The sequence below is a fragment of the Candoia aspera genome, chromosome 1 (genome assembly GCF_035149785.1).
Source record: "Candoia aspera isolate rCanAsp1 chromosome 1, rCanAsp1.hap2, whole genome shotgun sequence".
NCBI classification, from domain to species: Eukaryota; Metazoa; Chordata; class Lepidosauria; order Squamata; family Boidae; genus Candoia; species Candoia aspera.
The window spans coordinates 218667663-218681910 of NC_086153.1; the positions used below are offsets into that span (position 1 = coordinate 218667663).

Here is a 14248-nt window from a genome sequence, read left to right on the forward strand (position 1 = left end):
AAAAAAGTGTGAAAGCACACTTTATTTCCTTAACTTGAAAAGCAGTATTTTAGTAAAAAAATGGGGACAGAAATAAAATTGATATTTTAATTCAGATAATGAACTAAGAAGAGCCAATTTGGCATAGTAATTAAAGGCACCATTTTAATGCATTTTAGCTGTATCTGTATAAATTTGTATATTATTTGTAATTCTGGTCTGTGACCATAATAAAATATTGATTGATTGATTGATTGAAGGCACCAGGCTAGAAAGCAGGAGACGGTGAGTTCTAGTCCCGCCTTAGGCACGAGAACAGCTGAGTGACCTTGGGCCAGTCACTCCCACTTCGCCCTAGGAAGCAGGCAAAGGCAAACCACTTCTGAAAATCTTGGCAAGAAAACTGCATAGACTAGTGAGCACTTCAAGTTGACGCTGATTCAAAGGCGTGCGCGCGCGCACATACACAAGGTTACCCACTCTAAAACGTATTTTACATGTCCTAGCCCAGGACAGGCCAACTTTGGGGCAGACTCACATTTGGAATTTTGAGAGTATATCATAGGCACACTCACAAAATGCTGCTATGAGACATCTGCCTACTCACAAAATGGCTGTCATGAAAGGTATCATCAGTCACAAAGCATCCATTAATTAGCTCCCCAGGATATCCATCTCAATAAGACCTTTGTGGGGCCAAAGGCATTCCTGCATACAAGCATGATACTAAAGCCTGGTGTTTTGCAGCAGGCCTGCTTCTTATTTGTATTAATAGAAAGAATATTTAAACAGTCAGGTGGAGCCTGGAGAAACAACTGGGTTTGTTTGAGGACATGCTGGTGCCCACAGTGTTGCTTATCCCTTTCTAATATACTGTATGTTTCATTTCAAGTTTGAAACGTTCTGCTGGAACAAAACTCAAAATAATCTGAATGTTTCAGCCACAGGACATCATGGGAACTCAGGACCAGCCACCGTTCCCTTGTTTTTCAAATCAGGCCCACAAGACTAGATGGGGTAGTAATCCATGCTGAGTGTTAGCTATCAACCAAACTGCAAAAAATTGGTTTTTTGTTGTTTATTCATTCAGTCGCTTCTGACTCTTCGTGACTTCATGGACCTGTCCACGCCAGAGCTTCCTGTCGGTCGCCAACACCCCCAGTTCCCCCAGGGACGAGTCTGTCGCCTCTAGAATATCATCTATCCATCTTGCCCTTGGTCAGCCCCTCTTCCTTTTGCCTTCCACTCTTCCTAGCATCAGCATCTTCTCCAGCATCAGTCCTATCTTCTCATTATGTGGCCAAAGTATTTCAGTTTTGCCTTTAATATCATTCCCTCAAGTGAGCAGTCTGGCTTTATTTCCTGGAGGATGGACTGGTTTGATCTTCTTGCAGTTCAAGGCACTCAGAATTTTCCTCCAACACCACAGTTCCAAAGCATCTATCTTCCTTCTCTCAGCCTTCCTTATGGTCCAGCTCTCACAGCCATATGTTACTACTGGGAATACCATTGCTTTAACCTTGGTTGTCAGTGTGATGTCTCTGCTCTTGACTATTTTATCGAGATTTGTCATTGCTCTTCTCCCAAGGATTAAACATCTTCTGATTTCCTGACTGCAGTCAGCATCTGCCGTAATCTTTGCACCTAGAAATACAAAGTCTTTCACTGCCTCTACGTTTTCTCCCTCTATTTGCCAGTTATCAATCAAGCGGGTTGCCATAATCTTGGTTTTTTTGAGGTTTAGCTGCAAGCCAGCTTTTGCACTTTCTTCTTTCACCTTCATCATAAGGCTCCTCAGTTCCTCTTCGCTTTCAGCCATCAAAGTGGTATCATCTGCATATCTGAGATTGTTAATGTTTCTTCCAGCGATTTTAACTCCAGCCTTGGATTCCTCAAGCCCAGCATGTCGCATGATGTGTTCTGCGTACAAGTTGAATAGGTAGGGTGAGAGTATACAACCCTGCCATACTCCTTTCCCAATCTTAAACCAAAAAAATTGGTTAAGGAAGTTTAAAAAATATTATTTAAAATATTAAAATAAATTACTCTATGAAAGTGCAGGAATACAGCCCCATTCTCACCAATTGGAAAATCTGTTTAGAGTAGAATACTTCTCAACAGGGGGGGAAAAAAGACAGGAGTCTCTTTAATTTCTTTAAATATGCATCTGGGTCTCTCTGCCAACAGGACAAAATTATGCCTGCCCAATGTATGGAATGCACCCCCTCTACCCACATGAATTTGAACTGCCCCATGGCAATATTTTTAAAAAATAAGCATATCAACTTCCCAGAATAATTGGCAGACCTAAGGCTAGAAAAATCCAGACAACTACTAAATGATAGCATGGACTTTCAAAAAGCATCAACTCTTTGCTACCATGTAAGGATTGTCCAGATTTTTCAGTCCAGCCATGGTATTCTAGGCAAGCTTGGACTGGTGAATAGTCTTCTTCTGCCTCGCTATGTAATTCTTTTCTCTAAACAGTCCATGCCCATATCATGGTCTACATCAGTATCAGCTGCTACAAGGAAAGAGATGGTCCTGTACGTGACTTGGTCCCATTTCATGTTTTGTTTCATATTTGGAACAAAATTGTTTTCTTTCAGACTCTGAATATTCAAAACCACCATTTTGAGATTGGAACACATTCCTATTTTCTTGACACTAACATCCTTCCTATGTCTGATGTTATAGCTACATATATCGAGGACCTAAAACCCCCTTTATCCCTCCCTTCAAAGAGAGAACTCTGTGTGTTGCCTAACCTGTTCATGCTACTTATGGAGTGAGGAGCAGTAGAGAATTTGTGAAGTGCGTAAGAAATTCATGGAATGGTGCTTAGCTCTTCTCTGGATGAGTGGCTTGTCTAGGGCAGTACAAAAATGACAAGAACTGTTTTGTTCTACAAAGTCTTGCTGTCTCTCTGAGCACCATTGTCACTATCAGGAAATAAATTCCACAGGTCCCCTTCATGCTTTATCTCCTTCCAGCATGTCCTTTATGTGTCTTTGAATTGTCCTGCAGTTGTTGATGTGTGTATTACAGAAATTCATTTTGCCCTGAGTTAGTATCATGTATTTCAAATAAGGCTATGCCCCATGGATGCAAAGCTTATGAGGCTATTCCTAGCACTTACCAAACCAAAATACATGAAGTTTCAGCTTTGACATGCTAAAACTCTGTAATCTACTTTCAAAGAAGTCAAAACGTTTAGTTCCACTTACCGTTCCAGTTACTTTCTAGGTATAGTTCAAGAATTACATTAGCAATCCTAGCAAGGAAAAATATCCTTGCAGTTCCTTAAAGTCAAGCAATTTATGATGATGTAAACTTTTGTAATCTAGAATCCATACATTCATATACACTCCATGCATATGATTTAGTGGACTGCAATCCATTAAAGCTTATGCCATCATAGATGTGTTTCTGGATGATTCTGATTTAACAGAGATTTACAGGCTACTATTTTAAAATTCCAGCAAGGATTACTTAAAAAATAAAAAAGAATATGCTGAGGCTGAAAATGGGGATTGTGCAACACATTTAAATGTAAGTTTGTGCTGATTTGCCTTCCTCTCAGACCAAATGAAATATAAACAACTAAACCATAAGAATAATGAAAGACAAAGACAAAGCATACAAGACAAAAGGAGACAGACAGACAGAAGCCGGAACAAATTTTCAGCATTGCGACACAGCCCTAGAATTTGCAACGCAGTGAAAACACCTATAGAATGGATTAGTTTTTCACATGCAAGGAAGAAGGGGGATGCAGTTCTGCTGCCCCTCTGAAACATTCTTGCAGAACTGCAATTTTTAAGGTGGCAGAAGACAAAATCCATGAAAAACGATATTACCACAACTCAATAAAATAAACTAATCATTAAATTAAATCAAATTTAGTTTTTGTCATGGCCCCAACAACTTCTTTGGCTTGGCCTGCCCCCTCCCTGTTGGTGTCACACTAGCACTGTTTGGGGGGTGGGGGACAGCAGATCTCAATCTAAAAAAGTGGAATGCTGCTATTGTAAATAGAATATGTCCCATTATGTTATCCAATCACTGATATTCAGGAAACTTACAAGGACTGAAATGTCCCACTGGTTGCTTGAAAGATGAAGTGCATTTTTACATAACCAGGTCTAAGCAAAAAATGATTTGCGTAAATATAAATGTACTGGGGAAAAACTAGCTGACAAGTGTTAATAGCTTCACATATTCATCTATAGTTTATTCTCCTGGCATAGCTTTCCATTTTTTTTCTCCTCCAGACACCATCTGACACATTTTAGGAGTTCCCTATCAAAGACTAACATACCCAAGCTGTAATAAGATTGGATGTGTGTATGTCTGTCTGAGTGTGTTACTGCCATTTCAAGACTCACAAGAACAGTTTAAATCACATATTTTTTTCTGGCCAGAGTGACAAAGTGCTCCCAAGCAGAAGTTTAGGTCATGTACTGTATATAAAGAAAAGAGTGGACAAAGTTTCTGGTTCTAAGGTTACATGCTTAATTTTCAACAAACCTCAGGACAAGGTTTGGAGTACTGCGGTTTTATGCAGAATTAGTTGGGTAGAATTAGGGTTGCTGGAAGAGCATAATCAAAACATCTTCCTTTTTAATAGTTTTTTTTTTTTTTTTACAAAATGGAGCAGCTTGAGACCTATTTGAGCAGTTCCTTTTACTGATTATGTGAACCGTAAGCCTGCTTTGATTTCCAGTACACAAAGGACACGTAACATAGCTGTTAGTCCCAGTACAACACATCTTACTGGCTGATAAGCAGTGACTTTAGCATGCACTTGGATAGTTCTGTTCTTTTACTACATGTCAAAAGAGAACTAACTATCAGAAGATAACCCTCTGCCACAGTAGGGCTTATATATCATGTAATCCCACCATCCTCATCCATCTGTTTTACTTCAATCAGCCCTGTTGACCACCATATTTACTCAGTAATATAATGCAAGGAGCCCAGAAGTTTAGTTCCCTTAGCCTCCACAGCTTTGGATGATGATGATGATGATGATAATAATAAAAAACAGAAGTGTTATTTTCAGTAAGCTAACCACTTTTTTAAAATAGTTGCAAGCATTTGAATTTATTGTAACTTTTTGTCAGACTAATTAATTGAAAATAGGAAAAAAAGGAAGGAGAAAAGTGTGACTAGTGTTAAAAGCCATCGCTACACCAGTTGTGTTCTTAGGTGAATTGCAGTGCTCCTCTCCCCATATCCACTGCTTTTGGAATGAAGGACAGCTGAAGAATTTGCAGTCATTTATTTATATGTACATTTTTGCATATGTAGATTTTGCAGTCATTCTGAATCCCCTGCCCCCACAAATGTGCACATGAACACACACAAACACACATGTACACAGACACCTAAACATGTTACCATTTCTGAAGCAAGATTCCAAGTTCTTCTGCCTCTGAAATGCTTTTGGGAGAAATGGAGTGAGCTTAAGGGAAGGTATACAGGCACACTTCCTCCCATTGCCCCAAATCAATGATCAGCAGGAAAAGGAAAAAATGGGGCATATTGTTTGTCTTCTTTAATTCCTGTCTTCTACCCCACATCATCTTTTTATCAGCAATACAAGATTCCAAATTTAGGAACTCATGCAACATATGATGATTTCTCCCACAGGATGGTTAAAGGAAAAAAAATCATTTCTTTTCAGACAGTGCTTCACTAAAGAAGTCTGTCTCAGGTTTCAGCAATTTTCAGCTTACTTTATCCAACTCCCACCAGCCTAATGTATCATTGTCTATCTTCATCTGAATCATCCAATTCTCTTCTAATAATTTACTGTCTATAAGAAATGCTTTACAATGTCCAGGCTCTCAAGTGATGTCAGGCTCCCTGGACCAAGACTCAGCAATAAATCTCCCACTCCCTGACTTTACATGGCTTAACTAGACTGATAGGTTCAAACTCAGCAGAAGTCTCTCTGACTCTTAATATGGCATGGCTAGATAAGATTTCTTATTGCAGGCTAGCAGCCATATTAAACAGCGGGCTGTCCTCTCTGGCTGCATGAGCGTACAATTCATTATTAAAGCCACATCAACTTAAACTTGCTGCTTCTTCTTCCTGTCTTTCCCATATTTCTAAAGACTCTTTGTCCTGTGCTTCTGAGTCCTTAAACTGAGTGATCGTCGGTTGTTAACAGAACTAACATTTCTGCCTTAAGGATATCTAGTTCTTTCGTAAGTGCTAGAATGAGATGCTGCTCACATTGTCTTGGAAACACATTGCTTGAGTGTTATAGTCCCGTGCCAGGAGCAATTGACTGGTGGTTGTAATCATTTATGTGTGATAGAAAATTCCACACGTATCCACTCAAATGTGTATATGCTGACAATTATGTGCATCAAATAATTTATCTTTATTCTATATTGGATGTAAAGAAAACTGCACAGAAGGAGACCAGCCAAGACTTACCACTCCATCCTTTTTTCTCAAGAGCATCCATAAAAATACCTCTAGAGAACTAGGGGCTCTGCTGAATGGAGTGGGACTTGGGAGTATAGCTGAATCCATGATAATGAGGCAGAAACATCTCCCAGAAACAGTCCTTCTGTGGAAGCTGCCTTAGCTCTGTTTTCATTCACACTGTCAGTGCTACAGTGCACCTTATTCAGCAGCAGGAACCCTACTGTTGGACTATAAGAAACAGATTTGGGGATTTTATGAAGGGCAGCATATAGCAAATTGTATGCATTACCATACTTTTGCTACTGATGCAGCTATTTCAAATTGTCTGTCTCAAATACTACAGTGTGTTGATTGATCCATTTCAAAGAACAGTGTAACCCAAAGTGTGTCTGAACTGAATTCCATCCCATCTGTGTTCTGTTAATATTCTATGACACTGTAATCAGAAGATTTCCCCATATCTATTTGCTCTCCAAAAATAAACAAATGATTTGTAGGACATTACCAACTAACTTCATGAACAAATGATTTGTAGGATGTTAACCATCTAATTGCGTATTAGTAAATGAATCAGTACTGCAAATCTCACAAAACATCCAATTTAAAAGAAATTAGGTTCATATCTTAGTAGACATCACTTTTGGTCTTTGTTTGATATCTGTTGTTTTTGAACTAATGCATTTATAACATTTAACTTGTGCCAAGGTTGAAATAATAATAATAAATCAAATCTTTGTGTTTAGTGCATTACTTTGATGAAATAATCTTGTAACATTTGTAATGTTAATTAGCCAATAAAAAGTATCTGAAGATTTTTTTTAATCATAAAGAAAATGGTTTATGATATTCAGCTTCTGTTAATTATCTTGTAATATAATTATTGTCACTTAATGTCAACAAAAGGGATTTCCAGTAGAAATATGCTGTTTATTACTGTTCATTAGCTCTCATCTTCTTTACCGGCAAAAAGTGTTCTAAATGTGTTTTTCAGAAAGATTTATAATCTTGAGTGTGTCCTTGAGTGCGTGTGAGCATACTGCACATATCTCCTACTTGGTGGGATGCAGGCAACAATATATTGGCTTGCAAGACAGAATGTAAGCATCTCTGGATAAAATTAAGCTTTTATTGCACTTGTGACATACTGACTAAAACATGCCAAAACTGACATGGTACTGTCCTTGGTGTTAGCTGCATCTGGCATGGGTATAACTAAGGCTGGTGAGCTAGTCTACACCTTATCTATATTATCAAAATATTATATGAAAACCTTAATTAAGCAAAAGTATAATGGGCAAACCATGGCATATGAAAGACTGTAACTTGGAATATAAGAGGAGAAAATGATAAAGAGCATGAATTAACAAATGAAATGAAATGAAATGAAGAAATGAAATGAAATGAAATGAAAAGAAAATGTTGTGTGCTTGTAAAACTACAAGAAAGGGGAAGGATGTGATAGACAGTATGAATGAGGATCAGTTACAAAAAAAATATTTATTTATTATTATTAAATTTATATACCACCCATCTCACTGTAAAAGTGACTCTGGGCAGCTATATGAGTATAAATAGAAATATATGAAGGAAAAGTGAGTGGGTCAAGAGTAAGAGGAAAATTGAGAAAGTAGTTTTTAGATGGAGATGAGATCCTGAAAAAGAGAGAGGTAAGAGATTTAAAGAACAAAAAGCAATGTTAAAAATGGAAGCATGGATAATTTCCAGGGATAGCAAGTAGAGGGAGCTACAGTGAATGGTGACGGTGTAAACTAGATTTAGCTATGCTTCTTTTTCTTTTTCTTATTTCATGTCTTTAATTTCTTCAGCTCATAATTCTTACTTTTTTTCTGCACTCAGCATAATGTTGCTTACCCCTGAAAGCAGATATATATTTGGAGCATGGTAAAAGGCTGAGTGAAGGAAGATAGATGCTTTGGAACTGTGGTGTTGGAGGAAAATTCTGAGAGTGCCTTGGACTGCAAGAAGATCAAACCAGTCCATCCTCCAGGAAATAAAGCCAGACTGCTCACTTGAGGGAATGATATTAAAGGCAAAACTGAAATACTTTGGCCATGTAATGAGAAGACAGGACACCCTGGAGAAGATGCTGATGCTAGGGAGAGTGGAGGGCAAAAGGAAGAGGGGCCGACCAAGGGCAAGATGGATAGATGATATTCTAGAGGTGACAGACTCATCCCTGGGGGAGCTGGGGGTGGTGACGACCGACAGGAAGCTCTGGCGTGGGCTGGTCCATGAAGTCACGAAGAGTCAGAAGCGACTGAACGAATAAACAACAAAAATTGTATAAAAATTGTAAGCAGCCTTGGTCAAGTCATGCTATGTGAAATCCCTAGTCCTCATCTACACAATGGGATGAATATTAAATAGCATCACTACAATGAATGATCTTAAGGATGATGCCAATGTTTTTGAAATGTGCTGTGAACAACAAGACAATAAATATGTTTTTATTCCAAAAAAGAGTATTATCAATGTAACTCAGGGGGACTGAAGTGATTAGACTGGGAATAGGAAACCTATGGGCCTGTAGATACTGAACAACCTTTCTAATTTTGTTCTACCAGAGCAGCACCCAACACAAGAAAAAAGGAAAAATAATACTGCATGAAACATCACAGCCCCAACATTTGAAGGGCCACAGGTTCCCCAACCTTAACTTTAGACCTCTGTGAGCTGTAGGATGGAGAGGAGATTGAAGATTTTAAAGGACAGTTTACACATTCAATAAGTTCAAGTAATTATTCTTACCCAGATTATCTCTACCGATTAGTTAGAGATGGCAACTGCATATTTGAATCCTCCCAAATAATAAAAAGATACCCTATGCCAGTCTTGCCGAATGTGATATTCTCTAAGTGCACTGGATCAACTCCCATAAACTTTACTATAATTGTTATGTTGGTCTGTGACCGTAATAAAGATTTGATCTGATTTATTACAACTGAAGAAGGCTGTCCTACCCTTGTTTATTAGACTTATAGCATCATCTATTGATGATCTCTATTGAGATCTCTTGGTAGCTTATGTAAAGGTAAAGGTAAAGGTTTCCCTTGACGTAAAGTCCAGTCGTGTCCAACTCTAGGGGGCGGTGCTCATCTCCGTTTCAAAGCCTTGGAGCCAGCGTTGTCATAGACACTTCCGGGTCATGTGGCCAGCATGACTCACGGAACGCCGTTACCTTCCCGCCGAAGCGGTACCAATTAATCTACTCACATTTGCATGTTTTCGAACTGCTTGGTGTGCAGACAAAACATAAAATCAAAATTAAATTAGAGGCATTAAGAACAAATAAAAACAGATACATGCATATTCAAAAGGACATATTTTAACTGATATTTTAAAAAGGAAATTAAAAGACAAGGACCCTAAACACAGCAGAGAATGCATTTCAAAAAAAGCTAGGGTGGCTATAGGGAAAGCACAACTCACAGTTAATGCAAGATGAGCCTGCACCTTGTATGCAAATCTCCTTAGATAATACCAATAAGCTGAGGAGGGATCATACTGAAAAGAGTCATTACTCAAGTAGCCTGGATCCAAGCCAGATTGGACTTTAAAAGTACCAAGAAGCACATGTCAGGTAACCAGGTCAAGAACCACGCTGAGCTGGTATTCCAACTCTAGTTCTTTATTGTTCTCCCCTTACAGACAGAATCTTGCCAGACTAAGGCTACTCAACTAACCTAAGGGAAAATAACCTAGAAGGGCTCCAGGGCAGTTAAGAGGTTCTACCTTGAACCTCTTAACCTTCCCAGCAACAGAGTCTGGGCTGCAAAGCCTCTTATCAGTCTGGAATGTGTTCTCCCCCTGGGAACCAGTGGCAATGCCAGAATCCACCAGAGCACATCATAGTTCACTGGGAAGAAATAGCAGTGCTTTTAGCATAAATAAAATGGGGGCTTCTTTAAATTCTTCCAGAGGTCATCTGAGTTCTGCAAGATTTGGACTAGACAAAGAATAGCTTGGTATAGAAGTATCAAGTCTGGAGGTAACCAGTGCATGCACCACAATGTTAAGATCACTTTCTTTCAGAAAGGGACACAGTTTATACATGATACTGCTTCTAGTTGAGAAATCAGAGAGAGATGGATCCAGAAGCACCCCCAAACCGAATAGCTGCTCCTCCTGCCACAGTGTGGTCCCCTCCAGAGATCTATCTTTCTGGAATTGTAACTTGTTACAGTGAATAACAAGTAAATCATTCTTGTCTGGGTTCATTTTCAATTTACCAATGGCAGGCAGACATTCAGGAGAAACCTACCATTAGCTGAAGATGGTACAGAGAAACAGATTTGCACATTGTCAACATAATGACAACACCCAGCTCCACATCATCTGCTGCTCTCTTAAGACTTTCATGGAAATATTGAAAAGCATTGGAGACAAAATAGAACCCCAAAGGACAACATGTGTTAGTGCCTATTTCAAGGAGCAACTATTTCCAAGTAACATTGCCTGAAATCTACATGGAAAAAAAGTGTCTCCTATTCCCAGAAGGATATCATGATCAATCATATCAAAAGTAGCAGAAAGATTGAGAATAATAATCAGAGTCACACTCCATGTCAATCTCCAGAGATCATCCATCAGACAAAACAAATCAGTCTCAACCTCGTTACCTGCTCCAAAACCTATCTGAAATACAGTAGCTCAAGATAATTTGTTTCATCCAGGACTACCTGTAGTTAAGAAATTACCACTCTCTTACAGGTAGTCCTGGACTTATGACAACTGGGACCAGAATTTCCATCGCTAAGTGATGTGGTTGTAATGTGCAACATGTGACCACATCGCTTAGCAACAGCATTCCTGGCACTCCCCATTGCTGTCATTAAGTGAATTCCATGGGTCATTAGCTGAGGACCCACCCCAATCCAAGCCATTCAGGGCTTGGTCCCTCCCAGCCCCGAGCCTCAGTAAGGTAAGGGACTGCCTCCAACTCCCCCCACCTGCTTATCTCCCCCATCTCTGCCCTTTTCACCACCCTGCACCCTGCCTTGCAGGGTGGCAAGCAGCCCCAGAACCCCTGAGCTGCAGCAGTATGAAGCCGCCCCTGGAAGCCTCAGCCGCCCCAGCCCAGTCCCAGCCACAGTCACCCCCACCACCCTGCACTCTGAGACCCCTGCCACCCTGCATGCCACCACCCAGCTGACCTTTGCCATTTTCTTGCTCCCACTGTTGATGAGGCATGCCCCGCTTGGCCCTTCATGCCAAGAAGCCCCTTTGTTTATTTTTTTAATTTTTAATTACAAAAAGAGGAAAAGGGGGAAACACATATAAAAAGTGCTTTAACAAAAAAGTGAAATACTATTTCTTTCTTTCACTTTTTTGTTAAAACACTTTATATGTGTTTTTTTCTTTTCCTCTTTTTGTAATGAAGGCAGGAAGGCAGGCAGGAAGGAAGGCCCTTTGTGCTGCAGCTCTGGGGCTTTTCAGGAGGAAGCAGCACAGCACAAAGCCCAGCCCCAGCATGGCCCAGCGAAATGGCACAAAGTGGCTTCTTGATGTGAACGCCGTGCACATCTCTTCAGCAGCAGGAGCATGAAGATGGTGAAGGTCAGCTGGGGTGGCAGAGCACAGGACGGCAGGGGTCTCAGAATGCATGGTAGTGGGGGCGACTGCAGCTGGGACTGGTCTGGGGAGGCTGAGGCTTTCAGGGGTAGCTTAGCGCTGCTCTGTGGCTCAGGGTCTTCTTGAAGCCCCAGAACCACGTGGTTCTGGGCAGGGTGCAGGGCAGCCAAAAGGGCAGAGATGGAGGGGAGATAGATGGGTTGGGGGACTTGAAGCACCCCTGTGGTCATAAGTGCAGGTGGGCTGCCAAGTGCCCGAATTTTGATCATGTGACCTCAGGGGCACTGCAACAGCCATAACTTTGGGGACCAGTCAAGTCCATCCTTTTCAGCACCGTCGTAACTTCAAACAGTCCCTGAACGAATGGTCATAAGTCAAGGACTACCTGTACTCAAGTATAATTGCCGATCTCCAAAAGATCCAGTGCAGACTTCTTTAGAAGTGGTCTAAAAATTGTCTCCTATCAGCCCCACAGGAAGACTGGCTACTTTTATTGAGATTGGTTTGTTTTGGACTTAAGCCATGTTTTTCTCCTTGTTGCTATGGTAACAGATCTGGTCTACGTCTGTCAAGGTCATCTTCCTTACTCTCTATACTTCCTTTAAACAGAAGAAATCCTACCTCAATATCCTAAGTTTCTTTGTCAAGGCTTCTCCCAGTAACTTTCAGCTAGATATCACAAGCCAAATTGAGTAAGGATCCAGAGGACAAGTAGACAGAGGACAATATACTACTCTAAATAGCCTGCCGTGTCATCAAGTGTCATAAATTGACATCGATCCAGTTACCAGACACCCCTATAATTGATTCTGCATCAATAGCGGAATCTGGTCTGGGTTGAATACAAGAGATTTTATTCACAAAAAAATCATTACAAGCTTCACAATAAACTTTTGAGGGTTCTGAAATTCAACTCCTGGGGAGGAGAAGAAAGCATCATTACACAAAACAATTCAGCAGCCCATGAGCTTGTGCAGGAAAAAAAAAACTTTCAGTCCTAGAATCCAGCTGCACCCAATAGGCTTTTCAGGCAAATTGAAATTAAAAAATGTCAGTAAATGATTTAACTCTGCCTCTAAATCTGCATCAGCAATATTCTGGGAAAGCCTGTCCAATATTTACTCTATCTGTTTAACAAAATGATCTGGAGTTTTTAAATAGGGTCCCAGGGAATTTATACTTCTATTTCAAAAGCCTTTGCATTTGGGAGAAAGTTTGTGGGGAGGGTTTCATTGTAGAAACTCAATCAGGCAAAAAAATATATATTCTACTAACATTTTAATATCCATAAGGTAGCTCCTGGCTTTCCTGGATGCTGCCATATTATCTAAGAACACCCCAAATTATACAATGTATGTTTTAAACAGCTTCCAGTGCAATTACCTAGAACTAAAATCTGGAGTCTCCACCATAACAGAAAGCTAGGTCCTCTCCACAGCATGATCCCTACTGGTGTAATTTCAAGAAAAAGAAAGGAAGGGCTAGAGAATTCTCTGTAATTCTTCACTAAGTGTGTGCGTGGGGGGGGGGGTAGGTCTTGAACCCCGCAAGAAACACATTATTTATAAAAGGAATGTGGAATTAAGATGGAATTCTCCTAATCCCACCTCTCTATGAGAATTCTATATCTAATGATACAGTAATTGCTCAATTTTAGGGACCTCCATTCAGTGGAATTTGCACAAAACTGACAAAATCTGACCTTGGACTTTATTCTCAAATAAAAAATGAAGTTCATTGTTTCCAGTTTGACCAGTAGTTGCTTCTAGAGGTGCCCATTCTATTTATTTGTAAAGATTATGGTGTGAAGTAAGAAATCATGTCAGATATTCATAAAACAAAAGAGACTCTGATGTGTTGTACTATGATAAAAATGCTAGCACTAAAAAAATTAAATCTGAGGCAAGAAAGCAGGAAAATGGGATAGGAAATACCTCTCAGTGAAGGAGAACATGTCCAGCAACGGTCATAAGGGGTGAATGTACATGGAGTAAAACTAAGATCAGCAGCTAATACAACAGCAAGCAGCATGAATTTACATTTCAAAGTCAATTATGGATAGCTGTGGTGATTTTGTAACATTATAGAATTATTAACAGACAAACTTTTGGATAAGTTTTGAGTATGCCAGCAGAGGAGATTCATTGCCCCTAAGATGACAGCTTCAACTTCTTAGGTGTTTCAACAATTTTTACCTAACAAGTGATTCCAATCAAATGTTCTTTCTGAG

The 14248-nt window shown here is 39.9% G+C and overlaps 1 protein-coding gene across 1 annotated transcript in view; it reads right to left on the reverse strand.

Moving 5' to 3' along the window:
- The window catches only part of PDIA5 (protein disulfide isomerase family A member 5), a 239603-nt gene that overhangs the window by 72470 nt on the left and 152885 nt on the right, over positions 1–14248 (reverse strand). The window lies entirely within an intron of this gene.